We start from the raw sequence: 20,461 nt of genomic DNA on the forward strand, positions 1-20,461 counted from the left end.
TCGCTGCAAAAGGCTGCGCGAATGTAATTGTATCATGTTGTCTCAAGTACACAAAAACACCAACTTCAGACTTCAGATATGATATCCTAAATGATGATGAACTCCTAGTAACTTTGAGCAGTGCAACGACGACAGGTCGCTAACAGGTGCGCCACAGGTTGCTACTGTGGTTGGCGACCAAATTGCGAAGATCGTTATTCGTAGCAAAATAAACGAAAAACCTTTAAAATGCCGTTTATAGCCACTAAAGAAAACCATCGAAGGATTTTTTAAAACCCTTTTTCATTTTCAGAAATAAGAATTAGGATGTAAAGCAAGATATTGATCTAAAAATAAATATAGTTTTGCACAGGTTTGCACCTGAAACTATCAGGGATTTAAAAACCTCCTCTTGATTATGATGAACTCCTAGTGACTATGAGAAGTGGAAAGACGACAGGTCGCTAACAGGTGCTCCACAGGTTGTGATTGTGGTTTGCGACCATCCCAACGATCGTACCAAAACAAACTGAAAATCTTCGGAGATGTGATAGGTGACACGGTATTCGTAACAAACGTAGTACTAAACTCTTGAAACGTTTTTGCATCTAGAAATTAAATAGTACTATGTTTAATTTTCTGAATAAATAAAAATAATAAGGCAAACGTTGTACATCTAGATAATATTCTTAAAAATGTAAGCCGAAATATAGTTTGCAGGGTTTAGCGCCTCAGTATAAGGAATTAAAAGAAAAACCCTATTATATTTTTTTAGTTTGAGTTACAAACTATAAGAAAAGTATTGAGTCAAAACTTATATTATAACAGAAACTGTGAACGTAGTTGGTTCGTGCACAAAAAAAATCCTTCTAAAACATACATCGCAAATCATATCCTAGATAATGATGATCTCCTAGTAACCATGAGCAGTGCAATGCCGACAAGTTGCTAACAGGTGCGCCACAGGTTGTGGTTGTTTGGTGTGAATTCTTCTTCACTGAAAACAATAGTCTCCTGAAAACCGTTCATATAACATGAAAAGTGATATACGATATCAGTGCTGTGCTGCAAATATACATAGCACTGGACTTTTAAAAACTTTTTTAGTGCTATTTAATTTTCAGAAACAAAGATAATCCTTAGAAGAGCCTTTTTCCCAACTACTAATGTTGGGGTCGGCTTCCAGTCTATCCGGATGTAGCTGAGTACCAGTGCTTTTCAAGAAGCGACTTCCCTGCCTGACCTCCTCAACCCAGTTACCCGGACACCCAATACCATTTGGTTAGACTGGTGTCAGACTTACTGGCTTCTGACTACCCGTAACGACTGCCAAGGATGTTCAATGACAGCCGGGACCTACAGTTTAACGTGCCATCCGAAACACAATCATTGGTGTCTAAGAAATATAAGAAAGTTACATACAAACTTAGGAAAGTTGCATTGGTACTTGCCTGACCTGGAATCGAACCGGCGCCCTCATACTTGAGAGGTTGGTTCTTTGCCCACTCGGCCACCACGACTTTTTCTTCAGCTACTCTCCTAGAGTATGATGAACTCCTAGTAACTATGAGCAGAGGACTGACTACAGGTTGCTAACAGGTATGCCACAGGTTGCAACGTTTAGAGTTGTTCGGCTACGATATTCGTAGCAAACGCAGTATTGGAATCTAAGGACATTTAAAACTTTTGGGTATGTAGCATCTAAGCGAGATGCTCATAAGCTTACTACGCAGGCCTGAATAGGACTGTGTATTAAGTCACTGTGACAGTCCTATTCAGGCTTGCGTAGTAAGCTTATGAGCATCTCGCTTAGATGCTACAGGTATATTAATTTTTTTCAATGGATCTACAAGAATGTTAAGTTTTGATATAATTATAGTTAGAAATATTTTTTTAAAATCTTAGTTTTTAGACAAAAACTTTATACGATATCAACTATCTCCTACACAATAATGCACTCCTAGTAACTTTTAGCGGTGCAATGCCGACAAGTTGCTAACAGGTGCGCCACAGGTTGCGACAATCGTAGCCGTTCGAAGCAACACAAACTGAAAACTTATAAAATGTGGTGCTACGTGATAGGTTCTACGATATTCGTAGCAAACGGGGAACTGGAATCTAAAACAAAAAATTAATTAAATAAATTGGTTTCTACCACATCGATGGTGTTTGTCCTAAAAACTATTCCAAACAAATATAGTTACAGCACATATTAAAAAAAAAATAAGGATCAAGGTGATATCTGTAAATCTAGAAAACTAAACAAATATACTACCACAAAAAAAACTGAAAATAAGTTATTCCCAACAAAAAAACTTCACTTTAGAAACTTATACCTACTGATAACTTTCTCCTATATTGTGATGAACTCCTAGTAACTACGAGCAGTGCAATGACGACAAGTCGCTAACAGGTGCGCCACAGGTTGCGACGATCGTAATTATTGTGGCAAAACAAACTTCTAAAAATCAAAGCTTCGAGTCATAAACTTATTTTTTCTACTATCTCCTACATTATAATGAACTCCTAGTAACTATGAGCTGAGAACTGACGACAAGTTGCTAACAGGTGCGCCACAGGTTGCTGCGATCGTAGTTATACGCACAACTGCGCACAACACATGAAATTAAGCTAAAATAAACTTTTACAAACAAAACACCCATAGCAAAAGTAGCACTGATATCAAATACGGATTTTGTAATATTTTCCATAATTTATAAAATATTAAATTTTCAAAAAACAATACTTAATTTAAGCGGATTTAGATCACATATAACTATCACTAACCGTCCCCTGTATGTACAAATTGTACATAATAATTAAACAGAGACATAACATTAGAAGAGAAACATAAGAAACAGAAGCCGAAAATAGATCTCAGTGGCGTGCACTTGGAGAGGCCTATGTCCAGCAGTGGATTGCGATAGGCTGATGATGATGATGATGATGATAACATTATATTTATAACAATACATTGGCTATATTAGAAAAAAATATGTTGTTTTTCTTCTCTGTTAACCTGTTGATTTAGAAATAATTATTTTCTCTCTATGAACATATTTCAAACCATCTACTTGATTATGAAGTCTTAGTAAGTGGGAGCAGTGTACTGACGACAAGTTGCTAACAGGTGTGCCACAGGTTGGTGATAAGTTGTTTGTAGCAAAACAAACTCAAAACTTATAAAATGTGGTGCTACGTGATAAGTGCTACGAAAATCGTAGCAAGCTGATCTGAGTCAGTTAACAAAACGGTTTTTAGCACTTACCGTCTTACCACAAAAACTTTTTAACGTCAGTTTAAGACTTGTTTAAAAAAATGTCAAATTATGACGTTGACATATGGTTCATTTTGGAGCCACATTTTTTTTGACAAGTGTAAAACATTAAAGTTTTTGAAGTAAGGCCATTGATGTTTTATTTCTAGAAACATAGTTGCCATGAGGAGATTCAGTTTTTTTTAATATCTGTAAATCTAAATGAAATAAGAAACACTATGTTATGTAAACGATGTCATTGTATGATTAGACGCTCTTTCATTCCATTTCATTTCAGATATTTTTCTTGTCACAAACTATCAGAAAAGTTTCAAGCAAAACTTATGTTATCATTTATCTTCTATATATGATGAACTCCTACTGAATTTGAGCAGGGCACTGACGACAAGTTGCTAACAGGTGCACCACAACAGGTTGCGACGACAGGACGATCGTAGCATCAACCAAACTTGAAATCGACCTAAACTGGCTTTTACAGGTGATATTTGTAGCAAACGCGTAGCCCTGAAATCAAAGATAAAGATTCGTTATGTTTATCCTATTAATATTTAGAAGATTTTAAACTTATTAAAAAAAAAACAGAAAGACCAGTGTTGAGTACCAAATAAAAATTTATGATAGAGAAATATTAAAACTAAGTATCAAAATATTCATCCGCATAGCTGTCAGCGGGGATCGTGCCCAAAAGGCTGGCTGCATTGCCACGCTGGATGGCTATGATTATCCTTTGGGTGAAGTATAGGCCACTTTTAATATTTCCATATCATAAATTGTATTCTTATTATTAGAATAAAAAAAAAAACTAAATGAAAGTAAAAAAACAAAAAAAGTTAACACAAAATGTACTTAGATAGTATTTTATCAGAAAACATTTTTTTTCCTATGGTTTGATTTGGAAAGGATTATGGCACGTCCTCATCATTTTGTTATCTGATCACCTACGTACGGCGCGAATTTTATCACAGACAAATCATTACTTTGTGAACTTAACTATTATATCTTCTACTTGATGATGTAGTCCTAGTAAGTGGGAGCAGTGTGCTGACGACAAGTTGCTAACAGGTATGCCACAGGTATGCCACAGGTTGTTGCAGACTACAACAATCTGAGAATAATTTCACTATTGTGGTACATGCTCCAACCCGCATTGAGCAAGCGTGGTGATTAACGCTTAATCCTTCTCCGTGTGAGAAGAGGCCTGTGCCCAGCAGTGGGACGATAAAAAGGCTGTAACAACAGTATTAAATAACTCAACAAGTAGTGAGATGATACAATTTATGTAACAAAATTTTTCTTTAATAAAAAAAAAGTTTATTCAAAACATTCAACATAACTTTTTTTGAACTTACAACGACATAAAATGAGAAGTGATTAATGGGATAGAAATAATATTACTAGCATTCTAAAATGATTGTTTATACCATACATATTAAGGGCTTATTACATTTGACTAAATTCAGTCGTCTAATTAGCTTTGTCTAATTAGGTTTCTAAATGATTTAATGAAACATTCCTTCCTAAATGCTATTACATTTGTCTGAATTTAGTGACTGAATCATTTAGACGACTAAATTTAGTCAAGTGTAATAAATAAGCACTTAATAAAGTTTTGAATCCACTACGTATAAAACATCTATCTATAAGTTTATGTTACCCTTTTAACTAGAAAGGGGCGCGAAATCCACCCACGCATTAGTATCATGTTGTTATGCTGCCCTAGTAACTCCAACCCTTATTTCAACCCCTGCGTTCAGCTCTACTGCAAAGAATCACCCCTATATTATTTTAACTGCGATTTTAAAATTATTATGAAAGACTATTGGTACATAATATAGTGAAAATAATTTATTGTGTTTCTTTGATTTTTCGTACTCGTGGCCTTTGCAGTATATCTTCTACTTATCAATTATCTCTTTGTTATTTTTGATATGTTTCAATCAAGCACAGTCACTATCTACAAAAAATTTTAGTAAAACATGAAAAGCTTTTTTTAACTATCTTCCCTTTTTTTTATTTTATACAAAGACCAAAATGTGCGTTATTTTGTACGAAGTTAGTTTATGACGAAAAGTTTCAAGTTTTCTTTAGCCTCCATACACATCATAATGTCCTAGTACTTTTTACCTGAACATTCGATTCTTCGCCGTGTAGCATTTTCGATGCTACGAGGGTTACGAATTTCACATAGTCGCTACGCGTTGCTACGAACCACTCTACGAACAGTCTGAAAAGGATCCTTCCTTCGGCGGGAATTTCCCAATATAATTCGATCACCTAAATAGTATGCTCTCCTGGTACGTTTGACCGGAGCGCTCAATGCCTCGCATTCGATTGCCCTTCAATTATTTGAGGCCACGTGCCGCCTCGTGTGGCGCCCGCTGTAGTCAAGGCTGCCGGAGGACAAAATGTGTTGCGGGGCGTATTTCCCCCCGGAGATACATATTTGTCTTACAAAATATCTGTTTCATAGTGGATAACATTTTTCAATTATCCGTACAGTGAGCATTACAAAAAATATATTACCTTGAAAAAAAAAAATTGAGACAAGCAAATTGCATTATTACACTTAAATAAAATTATCATAGTTTGGCGGCAAGCTATGCTAATTTCATCATAGATTTTAATTTAGATTTTGTTTTGCATAAAGTGGCACGTGGCAGGCTTTGTTTTCTAGAAGCGTGTGTTAGTAAACAAAACACACCCCTGACACCCTCACCGTTCTTGCTTCTAGCTATCCCTCTCTAAGCTCCGCCCCCTAAGCAATTTTCCCTCTTTCTTACCCTCAGAAGCATTTCTACAACACCCTCTTGCGCTTATGTTCGCCTAGTACAAAGTAGACATTTTCCGCTCTAATCGGGATTTCCAGAAATCTATTAGCCAGGCGCGAATTAGTTTGCCGCTTATCCGTTCCCTTATCCCGGGTTCCGGGAGTTTTCACAGCACGGTCGGAAAATTCTCAATCTCTTCGAATTCATGTTTTCCTAGTACCTTTGGTCGCTATGCTGAAGGTTTCGACGCGCCGTTGTCAGGGTCGGGGTCGTCGCGACGCCACGTTCGTTGCTAGGATACTTTGGACGCTGGTGTATGTAAACCTAAGTAATGTTTTTACGTTGTAAAAAGGTTGATTACTTACCTAACTTTATTTTAATTTGCAAATACAGATACAATTTATTCATTCACATTTATGAACCATATTTTATTTAAAGTTTTTGTGGTAAGACGGAAACTGTCTTACCACAAAAACTTTTTAACGTCAGTTTAAGACTTGTCTAAAAAAATGTCAAATTATGACGTTGACATATGGTTCATTTTGGAGCCATATTTTTTTTAGACAACTGTAAAACAGTGGTTAAAGTTTTTGTAGTAAGGCCATATATATTCGATTTTGAGCGTGTAGCTTCCAGTATTTTCAAAACGACGTCCTCCGTGAGTTTTCTCTAAAGCATCGGAAAATTGTCGATCTCTTCGAATTCATGCTGTCCTAGTACCTTTGGTCGCTATGCTGAAGGTTCCGACGCGCCGTTGTCAGGGTCGGGGTCGTCGCGACGCCACGGTCGCTATACGTTGCTATTATACTTTGGCTTGTATGCGTAAGATCTCTTTCCTTAAATTTTTTTTTGTGTAAATGTCTATGTAAATAAACGCGGAAAATATCATTTTTTTTCTTTGCGTTAAATATGAAACACATTACCAAAATTTTTATAAGAAAAGATATAATTTATTCTCACTTATGATGAACCATAATTACTTCGACATAAAACTTTTTCAACTTGAGTGTGTATTTTCCGGTACATTCAAAACACATTTAAAATATAATAATATTAAAGCTCCGTTGTTATATTATAACAACGGAGCTTTCACAATCTCTTTTGAATGTCTGCTATCCTGGTACGTACCAGTGAAGTGTCCCCCATTTGCAGTACAGCGCCACGCTGGAAAATGGCGACATCTAGCTAATAGAAAAGGAAGTAGAGGTTTTATTTTTCAAAAAATAACAACAGAGTTTCCACAATCTCCTTAAGATTTTTGCTATCCTAGTAAATAGCAGCAAAATGTTCCCAATTTCCCGTACAGCGCCACGTCGCAAAGTAACACCATCTAGGGTAAAGAAATGGAAATAGGTAGTTTGTTTTACTACATAATTATCTACACTAATATTATAAAGAGAAAAACTTTGTTTGCTTGGTTGTAATGAATAGGCTCAAAAACTACTGGACAGTTTTTAAAAAGTCTTTCACCATTCGAAAGCTACATTATTCACGAGTAACATAGGCTATATTTTATCCCGGTACGGGCAGTAGTTACCACGGGACGCAGGTGAGACCGCGGAAAAACGGCTAGTTTTCAAAATATAGGCAACGGCGCTTCCACAACCTTTTTGAAATTTCTACTATCCTGGTATATGCCAGCAGAATTTCCCCCATTTGCCGTACAGCGCTACTCCGAAAAGTTACGCCATCTAGGTGATAGATAAGGAAATAGTTGTTTTATTATTTTTTAATGGCAACGGAGTTTCTACAACCTCCTTCAAATTTCTACTATCCTGGTATATGCCAGCAAAATGTTACCCATTTGTCGTACAGCGCCACGCCATAGAGAACGCCATAATAGAAAACAAAGTACCTACTTATTTGGGTAAGCTGAAGTCGCAAGTGTGAGAGGCTGGCCTTAGTTTTAATACCCTGATTAAAACCCAGTCAATTTTACTCTCTGGGATTTTTTGGGAACTTGTTTTATTGAATTTTCTATACATTTCGAATTTTAACTCTCAATATGTATATAAAATACAATATTTAAAATATATAGCAAATTTTTATTTAGTTTTACTTTAAAAGCATTTAAAATAAAATTTTAATTTTGAAATTAAAGAAACATAAAAAATCGATGTGATTGAAAAATCGAAAATTGTTGTGAAAGATGTATTTATCATAGTAAATAAACTTAACTACTTACTAAGTTTATCATAGTTGAAACTTTCGAGCCAGTACCTACTTTTGGAGAAGTTTTCGCATGTCAAGTTTTCCCAAAACTTCTGCTACAGTCATGTTTTCCTAGTACTTGAATATTGGAGCTTTTCCCAGCGCATGGCGCCATGTCTTCGTACCAATCATCTCCTTTGTTTTACAGTGAAAATCATGCAAGGCCTTCGTATATTTGTATCTCAATAGTTAGCTACAAAAAGTATTAAAATTAATTTTTTATTAATTAGAAATCTTTTTTGCTGGAAATTCATCGATGAATTTAAATTATTATAAAAACACAATGATATTCAAAAATCTTGGTTTTCGTTACGCTCAACTTGTTAACTTATTTGTTTACATTGCCATCCAATTGTCACCTTGGCAACAAATCTTTCTACTCATATCCTTGCAGCTTTTGCTATCCTAGTACTTGGTGCCAGAATCCTGTAGTCTCCGGCAATTGCGTCATCTGTTACGTCACGAGCGCTTGCCCACGGGCTACGAGTAAGAACATTAGCTCCATCTATTGGAAGGTTTAAGAATGAATAGTACACGAAAAAAACGCTAGATTTGTTGCTATTTTTTAGATTTTTGGTTTACTTAAAAAAATTTTATAAATCAAAAAGATAAAGAAGTTTTCAAGAATATTCGACTACTTTACCCATATATCGTATTATTTAAAAGTACCTACCTACATTTGACCGGATTATTATAGATAACTTAATACGCAGTTTTTGCCGCGCTTTTGCCGAAGCTTCTACGTGCCTTAGATTTATGTTTTCCTAGTGCTTCCGAGCGTAGTTTAAAAGTCAGTTTCGTTGCCACAAGGGACAGCGCCAGACACTGCTTATTCATGACGTCATTAAGGAAAGGAAAATGGCGGTTTCAGAACGATCAATTTAGAATTAAAAAGTCTTTAAGTATTTAATTTTTAACAAGCTATAATACATAGTCACTCTCTGAAAATCCTTAAGATTTCTTTGTACTTTTGAATTTCCAAATAATATTTATTATACTACTGAATTTTCCGAGTTACATAGAAAAAGTTTTCCTATTACTTACTCTTCACGTATATGCTATCCTAGTACCTCAGATTCGCTGCCTCCCTCAACTGGTCGATTGACTGGTGTCTGAATGCAATCTCACTATCTTTTCTTCCTTGGGTTGAATACGCAAGGAAGGAAACATTTTGTTCCCCATGCATTGATAAAATCGAGATCCTGATACTATATGTCAAACTGAGAGGCCAGAAGTTCTAAAGATTTAAGGAGGACATCACACTATTCGCAGTGATGTTAAGCGTCCCCCAAAGGCATTTGTATAAACTTTTTTCTGCATTACTGATTAATTATTTAGGGTTCCGTACACATAAAACAAGATGCCAGCCAATTCATGCGCCCACTATTGATTTTGTTGTACTCTGCTAATAATTAAAATTGATCTGTGAGTTAACCATAAACAAGTAAAGAAGTTCTTCCAAAAATAATGATTGGCTAAAAACGGCGCTGCTTTTTGGCGCGCAACCGGTAGGGTGGGTTAGTGTGGAGAGGTCGCCTATGCATTTATGCAGTCCTAGTGCTTTGCTTTCAAAATATGAAATGTCCCGCAAACGTTACGTCACACTGACGACGTCACTTGGCAACCGAAAGTGAAAGTTTTGCGCAGTCTTTGCGGGTTTTGCAGACATTAATTAACTAACTTTTTATTGAATTTCAACCATTTATTTAAAGAACAGAAAAAAATTGATTTATTTAGATAAAATTTTATTTTATTTTATTTTATTATAATCGGAAAACATACAGTTTTAACAACTAGGTAACAAAAATAACAAATTATGCATCTATTAACCAATAACATGTTTTCGCATTTAGGTTTTTATGAAGAGCATGCTTGAGAGAGAAAAGGAAACAACATTAGGAATAATGTAAAAAAAAAGGAAAAACTTAACTTTAACAAAAACTACATTACAACACTCTAACAATAATAAGTGTTGCTACTAAATAGAACAGCTATCGAACCAATGCTTAGTCAGTAATCTATTCAATACATGTGGTTTAGTAACGAATAAGTCAAGTTCAGAAAAGTCGACCAGACTGTTGTAGAACTTTGCGCATCTTATAAAGAACGAATTCTGTCTGTAATTAGTATAACTACGGGGAACGTTAAGAAGAAGGAAGGGTGTTCTAGAAGATCTAGTGGGAACGCGTAAGTTAATCTTCGAAAGAAGTTGCGGGGCATCGATATAGGATTGTGTTAACTTAACGAGAAAAGAGATATCCGATATATTCCTTCGTGCCTTGAGTGGTAGTAGATGGTATCTTTTGCATCTCAATTCATAATTATGGTCGCGTGTTTTACACTTATACTGCAGGAATCGCGTAAAGTTTCGCTGAACAGATTCCAGTCTTGAGATATAGATGTCATACATGGGATTCCAGACCTGCGAACAGTACTCAAGTGAACTATGGACGAAGGAACAGTATAAGATTTTAATTATTTTGAGATCCGTAAACTGGGAACAAGACCTTTTTAAGAATCCCATGGCTTTGTTAGCTTTACTTACAATATGATCTACGTGCCTCTCATAGGTAAGTTTGGAATCATGTATCACACCTAAATCCCGTATGGAATCTACTCGTTTTAGCTGGTCGTTCTTTAGTGTATATGTGTAGGATATGAAGTTGGGCTTGCGAGTAAATGTCATTGAGTAGCATTTTGACACGTTGAGTTCTAAATTATTGGACCGACAATAATTTTCAAGCCTATCGAGATCTTGCTGCAAGCAGTAGCAGTCCCCGAGGTTGTTTATGCATTTAAAGATCTTCATATCGTCTGCGTAAAGTAGAAATAACGAATTTCGAAAGCACGTATTGATGTCGTTTATGAAGATATTAAATAACAAGGGCCCAAGAAGTGATCCCTGGGGAACTCCTGAGGGGACTACATACCGCTTAGACACAACTCCATTGACTACAACAGCTTGGGAACGATTTTTTATGTAGGATGTTATCCACCGGTATAAGTTACCATGAATGCCTGCATGAAAAATTTTTTGCAAAAGGATAGTATGGTCAATACGATCGAAACATTTACTATAATCAGTAAAAATACAATCCACCTGCCCCCCATCGTCCATACTTGTAGTAACGAAGTCGACAAAGGACAGAAGGTTAGTAGTTGTCGAGCGATTTTTAAGAAAGCCGTGTTGTTGGGGAATAAATGTCGAAGAAAAAGTGCTATAAACTTGCTTGTAGATGATTCGTTCCAGAATTTTACCAAACAGGCATAATTTGGAAATGGGTCTATAATTATCGATGGCACTCTTAATTCCACTTTTGTGAACCGGTGTTATGTAGGAGTACTTCCATATACTGGGAAAAATTCCCTCCGTAACAGAACGCGTGAAAATAATCTTTAGAGGCTTAACTAAACCTTTGGCACACTTGACAATAAATAGCGGTGGTATGTTGTCAGGACCCGCGCCTTTAGTGAGATCCAAAGATTCTAAAAGAGTAAGCAGATGGTCAGAATTTATTTCAATCTCGCCTATGTTTAGTGCTGAGTCGGTAGGAGAAAAGGAACTTTGGGGAGCAGAATTTTGGGTTGAAGTAGGAAGGAAATTGGACTGAAAGTACGCAGCGAAAGCATCACTAATTTCATCATTTGTTTTATAGCAACAACCTTCAAATGACATACTGGACGGGAGAGTATTAGTGCCCTTTTTGTTCGCTTTTATAAAAGACCAGAACATTTTTGGATTTTTTATGATGGAAGCTTCAGTTCTAGTAATGTAAGATTTGTAACATTCTTCCTCAATTGATTTGGCTCTGGCGCGAAGTAATATATAAGAATCGTAATCTGACGTGTTGCCGTAAATGCGGTATTTACGAAGGTATTTATATTTCTCCTTGAGTATCTTTTTTAAACTTGAGTTATACCATGGGGGGTAGTTTGAAGGATAAATAGTTTTGTGAGGTATGTACTCAGTAATTAAACTCTGAAGGTAGTTATAAAAAATATCAACTGCGTCGTCTAACGAACTACAATGCAAGTTATCTTCCCAGGCGTACTCATTCAATAACCGATTGATATTATCGTAGTCCCCCGACTCATAATAAAGTTTCGTTCGGGGATTAGATTTTAATGGCACATCAAAAAGGCGACCAAGTTCAATATCGAGAGATTTATGGTGGTCATCTTCAGGAACAAAAGGGTTGAGACAGGCGTTAACAGTCAAATCTACGTTTGATAATACTAAATCTAAAATTCTTCCCTTGGACTTGTTACAACAGTTATTGTACTGAATTAAGCTACACTCAGAAAGAATATCAAAAAAGTATGTTTGGGACTCTCCAGTTATACCTGAAGGTTTTAAACAGTTGCCTACACTTGACCATTCTACATTGGGCATGTTAAAATCTCCCAGTACTATAAAAGAGTCGTCGGGGTTTGAGTTTATAATAACTGATAGACTGGAAGAAAAATTTCGTAACTGCGTCTCGTAGGAGTTCCCCAAATTCTGCTTGCACAGGTAAATAACACAAATGTTGAGTTTATGTACAGTGCGGTCCTTTTTTTTGAGGGTAATTGTAACCCAAAGATCTTCGGCTGATGATGACCAGTCGGAACGAACTTCAGCTGATAGTTCACGCCGCACTGCCAACATCACACCACCGCCCAAGGTTTGTTTAGTTTTACTATAATCTCTGTCCCTACGCCAAACCAAATAATCACTACCAAATAGTTCACTGTCGCTAATACTATCCAACAACCAGGTTTCTGTAATCGCAATAACGTTATAAGAATTTAAGAATACATTACGTTTGAACGTATGCGTCTTTGTTCGCAAACCCCGCGTATTTTGATAATATAACTCAAATGAAGCCATATTTATAGATAAGAAAATAAAGATATGATAAAAATTCTAATAATATAATTATAAATAGTATAATAACATACGCCCCTAGACCGAAGTAGTAAATAGTTAACTTAGACAAACAATACGAATTATAGTATTTAAGTGCAACACCACAACCACAGTATAAAGTGAGTACAAAAAATACCATGCGCAAATTAAGCAAAAATGTATAAATACGAACTATATTATAGCTTTTTAAAAGGACGGTAAACAGTAAAAAGTGTTCGACAGATAAGCGCCTCGAGTCCGCAGTGACGCGGGCGCATGCAATAAAGGCGCAAGCAATAATGGCACATATGCCGCGGTAAATTACTCGCGAGCAAATAGAAAACTGCATGCGCTGCAGTAGATAACTACACTCAATTAGTTGGTCGACTAATCCGTTGTGACTCATTCGAAACGTAAAATAAAGGTGAGTATTAGAAGGTAAGTTTGGTTTACATATGGTTCTCAAACTGTATACAAATATTGTTAGAACATGTGAAATGACTATCGCTGATGTTTTGTAATTTTTAAAAGGTCTTTTTCGCATTTTATAAAAAACGTAGGTGCAGTGTCCGAACCTTTTGCCATGATCTTGCAGTGTTTCACCCAAATATACTTAAAATTATTATCTTTCGCAAGGGCTTTTGCCTTACTTAGAAGTGACTTATTGGTCGGTGTTAAGTGGTCATTGACGTAAAAGTTGGCAGTTTTGGTAGTAATTTTAATAAAATTTTCTGATAAATTGTATCGGGTGCAATCGGGTGCTTTCGAAAACTTTTCTTTGGCGTGCTTTTCGACCGGGGATATAGAAAGCTCTCACAGATTAATGCAACCCTAGTACTTTTCGTTTAAATGCTGAAACATCCCGCACCTGTTACGTCATATTGAACGTCACCACGCAACGGAAATCGACTGGTTTATAATAATGTAATCGGTAAAAAAATACCAAAATATAATAATTTGGAAAATCATTCATTCATCATTGGATTTGAATTAATTAACAATGGTATTTTAGGTTTAAAAATAAAGTATCGGTTTCATCAGTACGGAAGGCGTTTTATTCAATACCGATAATAATTTAGCAAAAAAACAAAGTTTATTTATACAAATGTTAATACCGAGAACTATTTGGCGCGCAACTTGTTGCGCACTATTAACTCCTTTCACGTATGCTGCCCTAGTCACTTTCTTTTAAAACCTGAAACATCCAGCACTTGTTACGTGACGGCCGACGTCACTTAGCAACCGCCAATAATCAAAAAACTTAAAAAATACTTATTTTTTGCAATACTTTATTTACATTTACAATGTTTCAGAACACTGAGTAAATACCTAAGCTTTTATTTCTTAGATTCATATCAACCATTGATAAAAATATTGTTTAGACCTCGCCAGTCCACCAGTTTTGTTCATAGTTTTGTCATCTTCTGAGCCAAGGATATTCCCTGATCTGATGATGATCGACCATGCCAACCATGCTTTCTACCACGTTTGTGTAACAGTGTTACTCACACAGACTTAATAAAACCCTCTAAGCTCGATGATAAAACCATATTATAAACATACCCCTGTTGAAATAAGTGAAACAGAAACACCCTCATGTTTTCCATTCCTATTTCCCGGAGTTTCCACGTAGTTTTCCTTTTACCGCTTGTGGCTTATGCTCTCCTAGTTGTTTTTACCAGATTCCTGAAGATTTTCGCAACTATGACGTCGTTACTGACGTCACTTGGCGATCGAGCAATGCTGGTAGTTTGGCTGGCAAGTTCTGGCAGTATTCTTCTTCTTTCATGTCGATATATATTTCGTGTCGATATACTGGCAGTATTTAAAAGTTATTACTTTTTGAATATAGTAATGCATGAACTGCTATTATATTTGTATCGCTTTATTGGTAAAAAATAATTAATTAATAGCTAACTGTTCGCTGAACTGCTTCCTGCACCCGGATAGAAAGTAGCCCTTGTCCTTTCTCAGGCTCTTAATTATTCTTAGCACCATTCATTTCCACATAATACATTTTGCTAACGAAGTTAAACCTGCTACAAAGATATTTCAGCGGTTTCTCTTGGCGTAACACTATGGTGTTTCGTATCTTGGAAAAAAAATCTCTATTACAATTTTTGTAGGCTTACTTTACTATTGCATCACAAAAGAAAATAGTTTTGGTACAAAAAAGGATAAAAGCGATAAATATCAAAAATCAATTTCCATCCCAAACAAATTCTTGAACAGTTGCTACGCGACCTTCATAGCGACCGTCAAGCGAGCGAAGCCTTCAGCGCCCCGGTCATGTGTACTAGGAGAGCACGTTTCGAGAGGGTAGCGTTTCAGTAAGTATTATGATACTTGAAAACGCTTGAAAACTTTTTTCAATAAGTTTGATGTTATTTGGTAGGGGAAAAAAAAGTTAGAGCTAAGTTAGAAAAATAATAAAAATAGAATGAACACTAGTTTAATAAGAAACAAAGTAAAGTATTCCTTTTTACAATTACTTATGAATAACTCAAAAATAAACGTATAACTTGAACAAAAATACTATTAGCAATAAAATTTAAATGCACTTAATTTTTATTTCGTTTATAAGCAGAACTTGAAAAAGTTGTTGCTTCCAATGATGAAATATCGCCATCACTGGAGAAACATTTGAGAGGATGGTAATCCTGCTTACGTCTTTTTACGTTGAGATAGGTCATGGTTCAAAAGCGAGACACACCTACAAACTGTATCATGCTTTCTCCTTCAACCGCACGGTTTCAAAAATTGTTCTATCTCTCTCAATTTTCGTTCTACTTGTGTGTGTCCATTGTTAGAGGTCCTGAAACAATTTGGATGCTTTAAAGTATGACCTGCTATCAAGTTATGGAAGCCTAGTATTTTTCAGTACCGTGCTGAAGACTTTGGTCACTATCGTCGCTACGAAACGCGTAGCCGTGACTACGGGGTGTTCGTAGCGATTCGTAGCAACGTAGCAACTATAAAAATTAAAGAAATAAATATTGATTTGTTTGAAGGAAGATAGATTTTTTTAAATGGACTTTATTTCATATGTTCAAAGTTTTTGAAATACAATAAGAAAATAGAAATGAGTTGCTAAAATAAGTTTACTGAATTCATACTCTGAAAATATTTTGCAGTAGCTCCCTGCAATGTCTGTCAGCTTTTCAGCATAAAAGCCTCTTCATAGCTCATACTTCCCTAGTACTTTAAATTGAAGCGCTGAAGCCTTTGGAACCGTTTACGTCATCATACATACGTCACAAGTACCACTTTCACTATCAACAGATGTCGTTGTACAAATACAAATATTTATTTGTATGTGTACGAAGTATCTAGATTTCCATTTTCAGTTCATCCACCTTTCAGTGAAACATATTGGAAAAGCTCCATTATTTCATGCTATCCTGGTACATATGACCGGAGCGCTGAAGCCTTCGACCGTTTTTGACGGTCACTGCAGCGGTTACCCGGTAACGAATAACAACTTTATAGTACCATATTATATGTACATGTATAATGTGTTATGTGTGAAAAACACAATCGCTATAATTATTGAGTTTTTATAACTGTAAGAATCTTTTTAAAGAAAATGCTAAGAATTCCAGCAGACAATAATATTTATTCCAACTATAGAAAGAAATCTATACACATCCATGATTCCAACTGTATTTTTTTTTCCACCCTTAAAATAAGCAATTTCCGTGATCTCGCTCACAATCACACTTTGAGATCCCGCCATTGGTCAAGTGTCAAATCTTGTTATTTTTTATCCCTTGAGCAACTTTATTTACTGAGGATTTTTCTCAGAGGACAGCAGGTCCTAAGTGCAAATTGTTGGAAGAGGCCTTTGCCAGAAGGCACGCCAAAGTCTTATACTTTATACTTATCTTATATATATACTTTTGTAGGAATCGCTGTATATTATTTTTTCGGAATACCGTGCCCGAAGACTTCAAGAAGTCACTATCAAATCGTCGCTACGAAACGTGTAGCCTTGACTACGACGTAACTGTAGTGATTCGTAGCAACATAGCAAATAGTATTGTTTATGTGAAATAATATAAAACAATATTTATAAGATTATTAAATGTATTTTGTTCGCTGTCCATTTTATTGCCTTAATAAAAAGTAATTAATTCTAAAATAATAATTACTATTTAGAGTGTAGAGTACTAATAACTACCGGTTTGCCTCCCTGCTGTGTCTGTCAGCTTTTCAGTAAAAGTCTCTTCATGGCTCATGCTTTCCTAGTACTTTACTTCAAAGCGCTGAAGCCTTCCGAAACGTTTACGTCATCACACATACGTCACAGCTACCCCTTTCACTATCAATAACACGTCAACAGATGGCGCTGTATTGACAAATATTTATTTATGTGAGCTTTCAGTTAAACATATTGGAAAAGCTCTGTTATTTCATGCTTTCCTAGTACGTATGACCGGAGCGCTGAAGCCTTCGACCGTTTTTGACGGTCACTGCAACGGTTACCCGGCTACGAGTAACCAACCTGAAAGACTGCTCTTCTCAGAAAATGGTAGGAATTCAGGCAAACAACCGCTATTAATTCCGACCGTAGATTCTTACTGTAGAAATCTAATCTAACATCCATGATTCCAACTGTATATTTTTTGCTTTTTTACAACCGTAAAAATATCTTGAGATCCCGCCAGTAATCAAGATTTCTTATTTTCATGGTTTTAGATTTATGTTTGCCTCCCTGCTATGTCTGTCAGCTATTCAGTATGAAAGCCTCTTCATAACTTATGCTTTACTAGTACTTTACGCCGGAGCGCTGAACCCTTTTGAACCGTTTACGTCATCACACATACGTCACAAATACCCCTTTCACTATCAATAACACGTCAGCTGATTCCCGTTGTATTCAAAAAAGAAATATCGCGACGTCTTCACACACAGTCGGTTAGCCCCATGGTAAGCACCTATTTATTAGCTTGTTATGGGTACTAACACAGCTGATAAACTACATATACTTTTCATTATGTAAACTTAAGAATACATGTAACGACACCCAGACCAAAACCAACAATCATACTCATCGCAGAAATGTAGACCGTACTGAGAAGCGAACCCGGGACCATCGGTTCGGCAGACCGGCATGGCATTGCGCCAACGAGGTTGAAAAATATTTATTTGTATGTGTACGAAGTTATACATCCTTGTTTGTGTGAGCTTTCAGTTTAACTAATTGGAAAAGCTCCACCATTTCATGCTTTCCTAGTCCATATGACCGGAGCGCTGAAGCCTTCGACCGTTTTTGACGGTCACTACAGCGGTTACCCGGCAACGAGTACGTACAACAGATAGAACAAAGTACTGAAAAAAGTTTATAAGGGAAAAGTGGCGAATAGTTTTTTCAGACGAAAGATGTCCAGCGGCGACATCTTTCGGCTAAAAAAACAATGACTGAAAAAAGTTTACGAATAATATACCCTCTGCCCCTTACTGGAGAGGGACAGGCACTTTCGTATTATACATATATTAGAAGAATTGTCACGATTTTAGATAAGAAATTAATTAAACAAAAATCTTAAATCGAAAAAAAATGGGGCCCGCCTTTTTCCTCAGTAACTGCTGAATAATTTTCACAATCCGAACTCGAGCCTTTTTCAAACTTGATATCGGTCGTTGTGAAGGTTGCGTAGCGACGAGTTTTCATTTGTTTTGTTTTCGATTTCCTGGAACATTCATAAAGTTTCAAACAAAAGCTATCGTTATCATTGTTATCAGAGAGATAGGTTCAATGCACTTGTTGAGCTCAGCTATCTCATTCTTTCACCCACTTTACCCCTATCTCTTTCTCATGGGAGGGTCACGTATGTATGTAATCATGTTGTCGAGCTTTCAGGGAAATATTGAACGTTTACCCTCTTACGAACATGCGTTCCTAGTACCAATGACCGGAGCGCTGAAGGCTTCGCCTCGTTTGACGGTCGCCACGGAGGTCGTGACCAACGGTCGAACTTGCTATGTTTGTGTGAGTGTGTATATGTAACTACAAGGGACGTATGTATGTAGTCTATCAATGTTTCGAACAAGTACTAGTAGGTTAAAACTGAGTTTGTTGTTAAAGGATCTATTTTTTATAAAATACAATTTGGACATAGATATAAGATGTCTTGGACAAAGAGAATACGGGAACTAGACCCCCGTCGCGAGACGAGACGGGACGGTGAAAGAAGAAAAAACTTGATCACCTATTTAAACCAAGAAAATAATGTTTTGCTACATAATTGATGTTGATTCAAAGATATACATTACTAGCTTATTACCGCGGTTCCATCTGCGTCCCGAGGGTATTATTTCTTAAAACTAAAAAAGATTTAATTAGATTAAAGATAAATTAACTTCTTTGTTTTTTCTTCCGAGTTTTTTTGATTAAATTATCATGTTATTATCAATTGTGTACCTTTTTTGACAGGAGCGATACACGTGGTTAGCTATTTAGTTGCTATCTCTTTTCTTTAACAATTTCAGAATATGTCTGTCTCACTCTTACTTAAAGTTGTATGTGTATTGGTAATTTGCATGTGTGTGCTGTCGGTGTGCTTTTCAGGCAAAGCTTTCACTGACATTATGAACCTCCTCGGCAACATGCGATCCTGGTACAAATGACCGGAGCGCTGAAGGCTTTGCCTTTCACGGTTTCACGGTCGTGTCGCTACGGAGGTTGCGTAGCGACGAAAGTTTACGTAGATATGCTATATTTTGTAAATTTATTCTGTGGTATATTATACACCAGTGATTTTTACTATTTACTGAAGATTTTTTTTTTTTTTTCGTTATTGAGTGTGAGAGCTTCTTTAAAAGTTATCAACGAATTCTCATATAATTATCTTTTGTTATATCAATGTAAGTAAACTTGTACATTTTGACGAAAAACTTTTTGGTCGGGTTCAGATGACATTTTTGAAGTGAAAAGCGCTTTAAATCGTCACGATTTAAAGCGATATATATATCACTTTAAAAATGTGTGCGCTTATCGTACAAGTATGCATTGGTAAAATTTGATACAGGTTGTTACTATGTTTCACGCCACACCTCTGCCTAGACGTCAATGGCCTAGACCTGGAACCAAGACTTTTTGACAGTTGCCAATTTCGCAAATTTGACAGGAGCAATACACGTGGTCGGAGTTATTTTGTTTTTATTTGTTTGCTATCTCTTTCCTTCAACAACTTCAGCCTATGTCTATCTCACTCTAACTTAAATTTGTACTTGTGTTACTAACTTTTGCATTTATGTGCTGTCGGTGTGCTTTTCAGTTAACCTTTTACTGAAAATGTTAACCTTCTCTAGAAAGTGCTGTCCTAGTACAAATGA

General features: G+C 36.2%; 1 protein-coding gene across 4 annotated transcripts in view; it reads left to right on the forward strand.

The window, feature by feature from the left end:
* Positions 1-20,461, forward strand: part of Pde1c (Phosphodiesterase 1c) — a 455,862-nt gene that overhangs the window by 122,772 nt on the left and 312,629 nt on the right. The window lies entirely within an intron of this gene.

The sequence above is a fragment of the Helicoverpa armigera genome, chromosome 6 (assembly GCF_030705265.1).
Source record: "Helicoverpa armigera isolate CAAS_96S chromosome 6, ASM3070526v1, whole genome shotgun sequence".
In the NCBI taxonomy this organism is placed as follows: Eukaryota; Metazoa; Arthropoda; class Insecta; order Lepidoptera; family Noctuidae; genus Helicoverpa; species Helicoverpa armigera.